The 13,614-nt window shown below is 35.7% G+C and overlaps 1 protein-coding gene across 1 annotated transcript in view; it reads right to left on the reverse strand.

The window, feature by feature from the left end:
• The window catches only part of CCDC171 (coiled-coil domain containing 171), a 467,560-nt gene that overhangs the window by 8,827 nt on the left and 445,119 nt on the right, over nt 1-13,614 (reverse strand). The gene's annotated exons all lie outside the window — the stretch shown is intronic.

Raw genomic sequence — 13,614 nt, forward strand, 5'->3', positions numbered from 1 at the left:
CAAACAACCACAGATCGTCCACATGGGTGGCTGAGACAGTGACACCCTTTTTTCCCAGTGGTTCAGTGTACACAAACTGTTTCATGCACAAAGTTATTAAGAATTTTGTATACAATTCCTTTCAGGCTGTGTGTATAATGTATATATGAAACATAAATGAATTTTGTGTTTAGACTTGGGTCCCATCCCTAAGATATCTCATTATGTATATGCAAATACTCCAAAATTTGAAAAAAAATCCCAATTCTAAAACACTTCTGGTCCCAAGCACTTTGGATAAGGGATACTCAACCTGTATTTTGGAAATATGAACAACTTTTCATGTCAATATATGTAACTCCATCTCACTCCTTTAACAGCTGTTATCATAGTTTAGTTAACAAGTCACACCATTGAAGAACATTTATCTTCAGGATTTGGCTATTGCCAACAAGGCTGCAGTCAATCTTGTATTCATTTTTCTGGGAACTGATGTTTCAAATCTCTGTCCATTTTTAAATTAAAACGTTTATCTTTTTCATGCTGTTTTTTTTACATTTGTTAGAATATTGTTGCTTTATTTTTCTTTCCAACTTTTATTTTAGGTTCAAGGGGTACATGTGCAGGTTTATTACATAGGTAAGTTATGTCATGAGGGTTTGGTATACAGATGATTTTGTCATCCAGGTAATCAGCATAATACCCAATAGGTAGTTTTTCAATCCTCAACCTCCTCCAATTTTTAGTTCTTTAAATGCTAAAGAAATTAGTTCATTTTCTTATATGTGTGTTATAAATTTTTTTTCTACTTTGTTCATCATCTTTTGACTAGTTGTGTTTTCTGTATAAAAGTTTGAAATTTGTATATAGTAAGTTTTTTTCAATATTTTCTGTTACAGATTTTAGGTGTGGAGTCTTGCCTAGAAATGCCATCTCTATGCCAATATTATGAAAAACAAATCACCTATGTATATTTCTAGTATATTCATAGTTCTCATTTTTAAGTATTTAAATATTTTATTTTCTGGAGTTTATTTCAGCATAAACAATGTAGGTTTTTTTCCTGGACAAATGCAAGTAATTCTAATGCCATGTATTAAAGGATACATCTTTCCCCACTGATTTGAAATATTACACCTTAAATTCCCATAATATTTCTATTAGTACTTTACTTAATTACATTTCTCAGTCCCTTAGAATCCTTATAGAACCTGTGTTAATGACCATACATGAACAAACAAATGAGATAAACAACAGAATGGAAATAGTCATCTAAGAGTAAGTCAGCAGGAAAGTTCTTCAAGGTCCTAGTTACTTTTACAGAGTGCCATGTCTAAAATTCAGTAAGTTGGTCTGCATCTCCAGCAGGTGCCAGGCAAACAAGTGAAAGGGCAAGGATCTAGGGCAATCTGGGGTTTTGTTGCCCTCTTCGTATAAAATCTTTCCCATTACAGTTCTTGGATTTTTACAAGAGCATGTTAGTTTTTAATGAGCGCATAACTGAAGGAAGGCTTTGCACTTCAAAGCCCGTTGCTGTTACACCCGCTGCATTAGTAAAGTAAGTTCGGGGATCAGCTGGAAAGAGAACTTTAAGTGTCTTATGGCATCTGTCTGCAGCAAGACAGCCTTTCTGAAGGTGATTGCAGACAGACATGGCCCTGCATCTTTGAAGTATACTCAATGAAGAATCAATTCAGGAACTCACAGATACTAGTTATCAGCTTGTGTTTATTCACATCGCAGAGAAGGGTTTAATCAACGTAATACATATTGGTCAATTCTTTGCTTTTAAACTTTACCTTTTGCCTATCAGCAGATCAATATGTATTTTAATCTTTTCTGTTTTAGAACTGATTTTAAGACTCACAGCAATGAGGCCCAGATTTCACAGTCATTAATTGCTATTATCAGCCCTTTTATTTCCTAAGCATCAGCAGTTTCTTAAAATTCTGCTTTCATTCCTTTACTAAGTTATCCCTTCCTGTTCATCACTTGGTTCTGTTGTGCCTTTCAACCAAGTACACAGTTTATGACTAGCCAATAATGGGAAGAAAAAGAATGCCCTGCAAATTCTCCATTGATTAACCAGTCTATCTGACTTCATCAACAGCTGCACACAAAACTCAAATGGTCTGACCACTTCTTGATGAATGGTATCAAGTAATTCCAAAGCTCCAGGTAGGTCTGTCAAAGGGACTCATATTCATTTTTTCTATCTTTTAAATAAGTACTGAATTATCTCTGCCTCTCCTGGGAAGATCAGAAATAAATAAATACTGAATTATCATCTTTGGGTGGTCAGTTATTCTACATATTACAGTACAACTTGTTTCTTCCTAAATTGTCACTATTTTCTAGTATACCGAAAGTTGGAGAGTTGAAGATTCTGCCATTCCATTGCTGCCTAATTTGGGAAAGTCACTTAATCTCTGTAGGTCTTAACTTCCTTGTCTGTAAGGTAGTGTAACAATAAGTCATTTTTGGAAATTATGAGATAATCCGAATAATGTATTTTGCACAAAGCCTAGCTACCAGGACAAATGAGAAACTCAAAACCCAGATGAAGGACTGTCCCTGTTAACAGTGATGATACTGCTGCTGACTTACAGATTAAAGTATAAGGCAGCAACTGAATGGAAAGGAGTAATCTGACTAAAGGATTAGTGTGTTCATACCTGCAAATGTATCTCTCACTTGAACCTTAGGAAGAAAAGGAATTTTTATGATTGGTCCAAAAAAAACCTTTTCACTTGGTGTACTGCATTATTATTCAAGTAAGATTATTTCCATTTGCCACGTAATTATGGAGCCTCCCTTCCTGTGTGCCTCTTTGTACACAGTGAAATATTCCTCTGCTATCTTTATAGAGTTTATTTTCTTCTAAACATAAAATTATAAATGTTCATTGTAGGCAATTTAGAAATTTATAAAAATATGAAGAAAATAAAAATTATTCATAATTCTACCACTGGTAGATATGTTTGATGCCTTTTCTCTCATATATGTATCAACATAGATATTTATACTATGTATAAATATAGAAATACATCAAAATTTTCATATAGAAATACTTCAACTTACCAACAGACTGGGTTCTGAAATGTAGATCCATTTGTGCAAAAGTCCATAGTGACTTTAAACTTAGCACAATATCTGTTTTTGTTGAGAAGAATTGACCCATTTCTGCTCTGTTGTGAGACTTAGTTTCTATCTATGAAAATCTGTGAGTGGAAAATTTAGAGAGTAGATTTTGTATCCTATCCTTTTCATCAAATATCAAATCATGAGAACTTTGTAATGTTGATAAATATTCTATAAAACCATGATTCTCAATATTGCCTGATAGTCCATTAAATGAATATAAGATTTACTGGACAATTTATTTACTAATGTATTTAAAATAACCCCACGACGCATATCACACAAAGAAATCTTACTCTAGCTCTCTAGTTATTTCCTCAGGAAAGATTTCTAGAACTAGGATCAAAGGCAATACACTTATTTAATAATTATGACTATATATGTATATACATACATATAAACATATACATATACACATATATATGTACACACACACTCATATATATACATGGTCAAATGCTTTCCAGAAAGACTGTGCTTAATTACATACCTAACCACATACCTAACCACAGTGACACTATTACCGGCACAAAGTTAGCATCATCTTTTAAGTTCTCTCTGATTAGGCATGAAGCTATATGCATCCACTGTGGTATGCTTTCTGAGGCCTGGAAGTCTATGCTTTCTCACTGACCACAACAGGCCTTAGGGCTCCAGATTATCTGTCAGACCTCACATTTGGTCCAGGGTCCATGGCTTCAGTGGCTTTGCCTTCTTTCTTATCTTGTTGCCCACCTGGGCTCTATATTTCAAAGAAACACTGACCAGTTTTGCTTGATGTGAAACTTTACTGTAGTCTATTCTGATACAGAGGACTACAGATGCTCCTGGTCTCTGCTCTGCAGAGGAGTGGAAAGGGCTATTATGCTGCCTCAGTGGTTCTGGGTGGGAAGATGGTTTTTTAGCAGAGTTTCTGTTTTATCTACTTAAATTTCTTATCTAGCAGTTGGAGGTAAAATTGATACAGTAGTGCTGATTTCCAAATGCCAACACACACACACACACTCTTTCTCTCTCTCTTTAGCTCTTGCCTCCCTACCTTGGGATGAACAAACACAAATAAAAGCATTATTATAGATTTATTCTCATTGCAGGCAATCACATCCATCCCATTGAGCAGATTATTTAACTCCTTACACAATTATCTGGCAGCAGTGAAAGTGATTTCTCAAACAGTATGAAACACAACTGTTTATCCAGGAACAACTGCCTGTGAGACTTTGGGAGCAGAACTGAGGATCCCTTAAAAAGGTGCTAAGAACCTACTAGCCACTTGCCTAGATATTCCACATATGCTTCAGAGATTCTCTCTCTCTTTCTCTCTCTCTCTCACACACACACACACACACACACACACACACACACAACTGATCACAAAAATCCACAATATAACTGTACAAAATATGGGAAATACTGCATATTGCCAGGTCTGAAAACATTAAAAAGAGAGTATGAGAAATAAGTTAAAATAGTAAAATATGTTTTTTTAAAAAAGAAAAACAGATATTACTAGAAAATTAAAGACACAGGAAAAAAAGAGAAATGAAGAGCACTCCGATGTGCTTGTCAACTATTATGCTTCCAGTTCTCTGTGGCTGAATTTCATCAAGGGATAGAGAACTGGGGAAAAAGATTAAGCAGGAGGGTATAACCTTAAAAAATGTTCAGTATTTAAGAGGAAAGGGGAAGGGGGTTCTGAAAAGATCTGGAGAAAGACCTATTAAAAAAGTAGGAGGATAACCAGGATCATGTATTTTTATGAAAGCTAGAATAGGAGCTTCAAGAAGCAAACACAAGTCCATAGTTAAGTGCTGCACAAGAAATCCAGGGTAAGAACGAACATGTTTCAGTGGGATTTATTTGTAGGAAGTGACCTTTAAGAGAGAATGGATGTTAATGTCTGAGTGACTTTTCTGGAGATGCCCATTATTTTGATCTCACCCCTACATCACTTTATTGCAGAATCTACCCATGTCCCCCTTGGTCTCCCATTGTGTCTGCTGAACAGGTGGCATCCCATAGACCCCTTTCTCTCTGGACACAGAAGAGTGCAGGGAAATGAATCGTGAAGACTCTTTTAGGTTCTTAAACTGGAAAATTAAGTTAGTCGGTTTAAGAACCTAAAGTGGCCATGCCTGGGTCATATAGAAATTAGGCTGAGAAAACCAGTCAGTAGAAGGAAGGGAAGGAAGCAGAGGCACAGAAAGGCCCAGAGATCAGAGAGCAGACACCCCCAGGAACAGAGGAGAGGAGGCTGCATTACAAGAAAGAGATCCCTTGCTTCCTCTAAAGGCTGTACTGCACTCCAGCCCTCATGTTCCATGAATTATCCCTCTTTCCTTCCAATAATTTTGAGTGGGATTTGGTGCCTCATCATCAAACTACCCCATCCGAGACAGTAACTACTGTGTGCCATTTGGCTGTGTGCTAAATACTCTGTCACGTAATGCTTACAAGAGCTCCGCAAAGAAGGTATCATTATCTCCCTCTTCCCTGAGAGGAATCTGAGGTTCACGAGGTTAAATAACTTGCCTAAGGACACACAGCTGGTGAGTGAATATGGTTCTAAATTCTCATATCACTACGCTGGGCCATAAACACTAAACAAGCTCAATTACTGCTAATTGAAATTCCGAGAAGTTCTCAGAAGTGCATGACGGCTATGTCTGTGCTATGATATCTTCCTCTGTATTAAATTATAAACATAACACCTTAATTTGCAGCACTCATACATCAGCCTTCAGTATGCTCCATACAGAGGAAGTATGTCAGAAAGAGCCAGAATCTTCTCAAAAGAAGTTTGCATTCTCCCAGTTCACGGAATAAACTACAACTACAATATGAACTTTATCACAGGTTCTTAGTGACTCTAACAGAAGTACAAGCCTTTTCAGTTATTAAAAGAATTGAAAGCTTTTTACTGTTCATGAAAAAGACAAACTCCTCCCTTTCAAATTATTCTACTTTATAGTACAATTCCTTCTGGCTGGGAGGAGAACTTCAGACGCTTTTTCAAATAACCCTAGCCATTTAATCTGTACCTTTGGGAAGTCATGCTGAGAGTATATGGAAAAGAGACAGACAGAGCCAGAAAAAGGTGGGGGTGGAAAAGGGAAGGGAGAGGGTTATGGAAAAGAAAAGGTAAGACATTGTTTCTGAAGTAGTAAGAATCTCCCAGTTTTTCTGGCCTTTAAAATGAGCTGCATATTTCTATCCACAAAAGAACATCTAACATTGTTTAGGTAGTTACAACTTAAAAACCTTCTACATGTCTACTCCAGACAGATCTTTCCACTTATTTGTCATCCTCATCATACATAAATCAGCACTGCTTATATTAATTAGCCACTTTCACTGGAAGTTGAGATGCTCAGTCAGCTCAGACTATAATAAAATACCACAGATTGGGTTGCTTAAGCAATGAACATTTATTTCAGGAGGCTGGGAAGTCCAAAATCAAAGTGCTAGCTGATTTGATTTCTGACAAGAGCTCCCTTCCTACCTTACAGAAAGCCACCTTCTCACTGTGTCCTTATGTGGTGGAGAAAGAGTGAGTGTTCTCTTTTTCTCTCTTCCTTTGCATATAAAGCCATTAATCCCATCAAGAGGACCCTCATGACCTCATCTAATCTGAAGTACCTCCCAAAGAGCCTATATCAAAATATTATCACACTGGGGGTTAGGGTTTTGATATGGTTCAGCTGTGTCCCCAGCCAAATCTCATCTTGAATTCCCATGTGTTGTAGGAGGTAACTGAATCATGGGGGCACGTCTTTCCTGGCTGTTCTCGTGATAGTAAGTCTCACAATATCTGATGGTTATTATATGGAGGTTTTCCTGCATAAGCTCTCTGCTGCCATCCATGTAAGATGTGACTTGCTCTTCCTTGCCTTCCACCATGATTGTGAGGCTTCCGAACCACATGGAACTGTAAGTCCAATTAAACCTCTTTCTTTTGTAAATTACCCAGTCTCTGGTATGTCTTTATCAGCAGTATGAAAACAGATTAATACAGGTTTCTATATACAAATTGGGGGGCAGGGCAGGGTTGGGAAGACACAATTCAGTACATAGCAGGTGCTTTGAAAAAAAAACTAAATGAGCAACATTTATTAAAAGAAAAAACTAAATGAGCAACACCCAAGAATATCAACCATGACATTATAACAGAATATATGCCCAGGTATTATAGAATGGTAAATCTTAGACAAATGCCAAGGACCTTCTTCTATAGCTTGAAAGGGTTGAAGAACAGATCTGTACAGATGGTTTGGGGCCATGAAAGATGGCTTTTAAGAAATCAATTAAAGTAGGTCTCCACTGAGAGAAAACCCTAATTATAAAGCATGGGCCTGGGGAGAGCAGGGAGGCCATACATGCAGGCTATTGTCTCAGAAATAGAACTTGGATGCTGAGGGTGCTGAGAGGGAGGGGAGCTGCTGAACCTCCTTTTTGAACCATTTGCTGGAGAGATCACTTGGGCTAGGGGGACCTTAAGAAATCTGACTTGAGTCCAACTTAAGAATTAGTTCTGGGACCTTTGAAGTCTTGCAAATAACATGTAATTTCCAAAGTCCAGTTGTTGTTTGAATTCGGGGGCAGATTATTCCTGTTTCTGAAAAACCACTTCAGTAAACCACTTCAGAACCTTTTGGTTCTACAAAGGTAAAGTCAAGATCCTAATATGAAACAGAAAATTTCCAAAAAACATTAGATGCTTTGTATTATTATATCTAAAACTCTTTTCTTTCCAGTCTTAATATTTTTACTCTCTATGATAGAATTCCCTTCAGTTATTCTCAAGTCCTTATTAAGTTTTGCCAAATACTACAGCCTTGTTTAGGTAAAGAGATTAAACAATCAAAAACTGTTAAAATGGTAAATTTTATGTTATATATATTTTACCACAATTAAAAAGATTTTTTTAATAATAAAAAAAAATTCCCACAAAGAAAAGCTCAGGCCTAGATGAATTCACTAATAAATTCTAAGTATGTTCAAAAAATTAACATTAACCCTTCCCAAACTCTTTTAAAAAATAGAAGAGAAGGGATAATTTCCCAATTCATTCTATGAGCCCAGTATTAGCCTAACACTAGATAAAGATATCTCAAGAAAACTTCAAACCAATACTCCTTATTTTCAGAGATGCAAAATCTCCAACAAATCCTAGGAAACTGAATCCAGAAACATGAAAAACAAGATTACATACCACACCATGACCAAGTGAGATTTATCCCAGGAAGGCAAGATTGGTTTAACGTGTGAAAATCAATCAATGTAAGACATCATATTAATAGAATACAGGACAAAAACCACATGATCATCTCAATAGATATAGAAAAAATATCTGACAAATTGAAACACCCTTCTGTGATAAAAACAGCCAACAAAACTAAAAATTGAAGGGAACATCTTCAACCTGATAAAGGGCATCTATGAAAATCCAATTGCTAATGTTACACTTCATGGTATAAGACTTAATGCTTTCCCCCTAAGATCAGGAACATGACAAGTATGTTCACTCTTGCTACTACTACTCAACATTGTACTGAAGATTAGAGCCGACACAATTTGGTAAGAAGAAGAAATAAAAGGCATTTAGATTAGAAAAGAAGTAAAACTGTGTTTATTTGCAGATGACACCACTTTGTCTATAGAAAAATACTAAGAAATTCACACAACAAAACTATTTGAATTAAAAAGCTGGAAATAAATCAAAAGTCAATTAAACTGTGAATGAATAAACAAAATGTGGTCTATTCATATAGTGGAATACTATTCCACTTGAAAAGGAATGAAGTAGATATACGGTACCATATGAACAAACCTGGAAACATAAGTCTCAATGAAGGAAGCCAGATAAAAATGGCAATACATATTGTTCTATTTACATGACATATACAAAAATAGGCAAATCCATAGAGATAGAAAGTAGATTATGGTCACCAGAGGATAGAGGATTGGGGAATGGAAAGTGATTGCCAATGGGTACAGAGCTTTTCTTTGGGGCAATACAAATGTTCTGGAATTAGATGGTGATAATTGTTCATCTTTGTGAAATATGTGAAAAACTGTGGATTGTATACCTTAAAAGGATACATTGTATGTTACATGAATTATATTTTAATAAAGCTGTACTTTTTAAAAAATTGTATGTATGTGCTCTAACCTAGGTGTTCGAATTCTTATCTGAATTGTTGTGAAGCAGATAAATCTAGTCAAAGGGTGACTGCCAATTCTGAAAGCTATTTAGACATACAGTGATACAGGGTTTCTACTCTGATTAACTTCATATTCAGGAAAATCAATGTTGGACTTCCTCAAAATTGTCTCTTAGGAAGAACAGGGATTCTGCCTCCCCACAGATTAAAGAGAGCAAAAAGCCCAAGCAGGACGCTGAAGCTGATGATGACCTCCATGTGCCAGGACTCTTCTGTGTAGCCCCACCTGTCGTGCACCAGTCACACACATTATGATGTAGTTTGTGCCCTCTTGGACCCATGAACACTTCAATAAGAACACCGCCACCATTCGTTATTAGAAAGCATTTTAATTGTGACTGTGAATGAGAACTCGGCTTCACAGGAATCTCTCTAAATAGTCTTCGGAGCACATATTGAGACTAATACTCCTCAGCCCAAGGAAAACTGAAGTGGTGCTTCTGTAACCACAGAAGCATTTACAATGAGTTCAATAATCAGTAGTACATCAAAGTCACCAGAATGAACTGATGTCTTTAAACCTCAGGTCCTAAATGATTTGCAGGGAGTGTCTATGTTCCAAAGCTTTCCATGTGCATTTTTACTGCCTAAGCCTTCCACTTTTAAACCAGAAGTAAACTTAGAAAAAGAAAATGTATTTTGGTTACTGTTTGAAGAAAAAGGCAAAAATGAGATGTCCTATTATATAGCCTGTAATTATTTCTTTTACAGTTCTTTTTACTAGGCATCCAATACAATTCCATTCGTCCTAGATCACATTTAAGATTTTCCTCTTATATAGACACCCAAAACACAGAAGGGATCTACTGAAGACAGGTCACCTTATATTCTTGTCATGGTGAATATTTATGAATATCTGATAGCTCTTAACCTGTCAGATGAGTCTTCTTCAGATCTAAATAAGCCTTCCTATTTTACGTAGTTTCCTATAGCCACACAACATTTCTGGAGCCGCTTCACTGGGAGGACTCTGTCAACAATCAGCATTTCACTGGCATTAACATGCAATAAAAGACAATGAACCATGACTCAATTAAACCACAAAAAAACTGTCTTCAGATAACATTAACCCAGTAGTTTTCAAAGCTTTATATGTTGTAGGGCTTCTGCTGCCTAACATTAAGGTCAGCGCTTTAAAAACATATGCCTAAGCATCAAACACACCTACACAGAAGATGATTTAGAGGAAGGAGCAAAACTCTGTTTTGATTTATCTCCTTCCCATACTGTATCCAGAGATTTTACAACTTAGAGTATGTGATATCAATTAGGTATCACTACTGCAAAGAGTAAGAACACATTTTCCCATCGCAACGTCCATGGAAATGTAATTTGCCCACAAGATGCAGTTAGGGAGACCTTTAGATTCCGACTTGTTTAAAACAACAACTAAGAAAGATTATGCAGGGGGAGGTTCAGAAAAAATATGTAGGCACCCATAGTATGAACTAACAGGACATCTGATATCTGGATATGTCAATCGACACATTCTACAGCCAGAAAAGTGTCTCATAATAAAACTGCTAAGGTATAAGAAAAAAGATGGAGCTCTTCTAATATGTAAATTTACACATTTATGTCTCACTTAACCAGGAGGACTGGAGGAATGGAGGGGTTTCTTACAGAATGAGAGGCTTTATTTTTCTTTTCTTTGCCTGGCTGTACTTGTAATATTTAACACTCTAGGTTTAAATCTTCAATATTTTAGGTTTGATCACATTTAACACTTAGTCATTTCAATTAAAATTGCTCTCCTTTCTCTCATTAAATTAAACCATCAGGAAAAATTATATGTTTTCACCAAAGTAAAGACAAAATGGATTCAGATATTATATTGTAAAAATTTTAGATTTCCTTGTTGAATAAAATTATTAAAATTATCTCGCTTCAATTATAACAAAAGGCAGGGAGAAATGACCAGGAACATACTGAACTCATGGGTAAATAGTAAAAGAAAATGCTCTGGCATTTTCTTTTAAATATATTTAAATATATAATTTAATTTAAATTATATAATTCATAAATTCCCTATCATTATTTTAAGCTGTGATTAATATAAATTCATTCAAGATTCAATTTCTTTGGTAAGAAAGCTACTAAAATATGCCAACCAAAATGGAATAAAATAAAAACAATCATTTAAAGTAGATCTTTAAGATAAATTTAATACCTTTAAGGCATCTTTTTAAAAGTGTAGGAATTAAAATACACATTGAAATCACAGGTTAATTGAAGAATTATCAAAAATGATGGCAATAGAGTGTGACTCTATGCTGGCCCAATATAATCACTGTTTATTATATTTAGAAGCCATGAACATAAAATGGAAACCGAAAAGAATTTGGAAATTCAAGTTATGAAGGCAACCATTACGGATAATTTAAAAGAAAGAACACTTTCTCTGTTTGCTAATATTAAAAGATTAACATATTAATCTTTTTAAAAAATTACTAAAATTTTACTGGTGTATTAGTTTCCTTTGGTGGCTGTGACATATTGCCACAAATTACCACAAACTTGTGGCTTAAAACAGCACAAATGTATTCTCTTACAATCCTGGAGGCTCTGAGAGGAGAATCCACTTCCTTGCCTCTGTCTGCTTCTAGCACCCCCTTGAAAGCCTTAAGTCTGGACTCTGCCTCCATCTTCAGAGCACATCACTTCAACCTCGGCTTCCATCATCATATCACCTTTTCCTCTCCATAGTCAAACTAACCCCCGCACCTCCCTCTCTTACAAAGATACCTCCTATTGCATTTAGAGCACACCCGGCTAATCCAGGATAATCTCCCCATCTCAAGATCCTTAACTTAATCACACCTGCAAAATCCCTTTTCCATAGACGGTAACATTCACAGGTTCCAGTTATTAGTATTATGGCCATTATTCAGCCTACTACACTAGTCCAGAAAATATATTTTTAAATCTTTATCCTAGGAGTTACACAAGTGAATCCTTTATTGATCAGCTTTACTTGGCATATGTCATTTTTTTCCATTGGGAAGTAATAGCATGGTCAAGCTGACTCATCATCAGTACCTCTCAACAGAGACTCTGCTTCTGAGAGTATCTGTGTGGTCTTTTGGGCCAAGCTAGAGACACTGGGCAACACAGTGAGGGTGGTGTTTCCTTTGAAAGATAGACACAAACTTCACAGTTACTGTTCACATAAATAGTACTAGTATGTACGTATTTTGTTTTGTCTAATCAATTCATAAGAAATCTAGATTTCAAACCAAAACATACTTATCAAAATTATTCCTAACTGGTCAGGACAATTTAAAAAAAAATTCTTTTTCTCTTTAAAAAGTGCTAATTATTTCTGGAAGGCAGGACTGGCAGTGTTTCAAAATAATGTGGACTTTGGAATTGCAGCTCTAGGCTCACTAATTCCTAGGTTATGTATGATCTTTGGTAGCCAAAAGCTTAACATTTTTGATCCTCAGTTATTCATGTCTAAAATGGTGATGCAAACACTTATGCTAGAGGTTTGTTGTGAGATCACTAGTTTTGCTATAATAACTGGCATAAAACAGTTGCTCGATAAATATTAATTATCTCCCACCTTTTATGTTAGAAAACTTGTCTATAAAAAGTGCACAGTGAGGGCACAGTGGTGCGCATCTGTAGTCCCTGGTACTCAGGAGGCTGAGGTGGGAGGATCACTTGAGCCCAGGAGTTCAAGACTGGCCTGGGCAACATTGTGAGAGCCCATCTCTTAAAAAAAGAATAAGTGCACAGTGAAATAGGATCAACTTACTATTGTTCAGTATGGTCTACAGAATGAATTCAGACAACTGGTAAATAAAGTAATATGAAAATACTAATAATCTCATTAAACATTCAATAATAGCATATGTCATAAATGTGAAATAGGAAATCGAGTTGCTAAGTTTAATAAGAGTCAGATATTTGGTAAATTAAAGTGATCATTCTATTTAAAAGGTTATTTATTTATGTCATTAAGTTATCACTGAACCGGCAATTTTTGCAATCCTAAACCTCTTTGTTTTTATATTATGTCATTTCAAAATACATGTATTAAAAATGTTGGCAACTCCTCAATATGTAAGTGTGACTCAGGTATCAGAACAATAACTTTAAGAATTAACAGTGATAGGTGATATAGGTGTGTTTCTAGATCACAGAAAGTTAGTAAGAAAATCCACATTCTGAAGTGTAAAGTAAAACTTCCTTTCCTCTACAAAAATATTTGAAGTCATTATCCTGAGATATGTCTACTCTATACATCATTCTTAAAAAGATAAAG

This window comes from Pongo abelii, chromosome 13 (genome assembly GCF_028885655.2).
Source record: "Pongo abelii isolate AG06213 chromosome 13, NHGRI_mPonAbe1-v2.0_pri, whole genome shotgun sequence".
In the NCBI taxonomy this organism is placed as follows: domain Eukaryota; kingdom Metazoa; phylum Chordata; class Mammalia; order Primates; family Hominidae; genus Pongo; species Pongo abelii.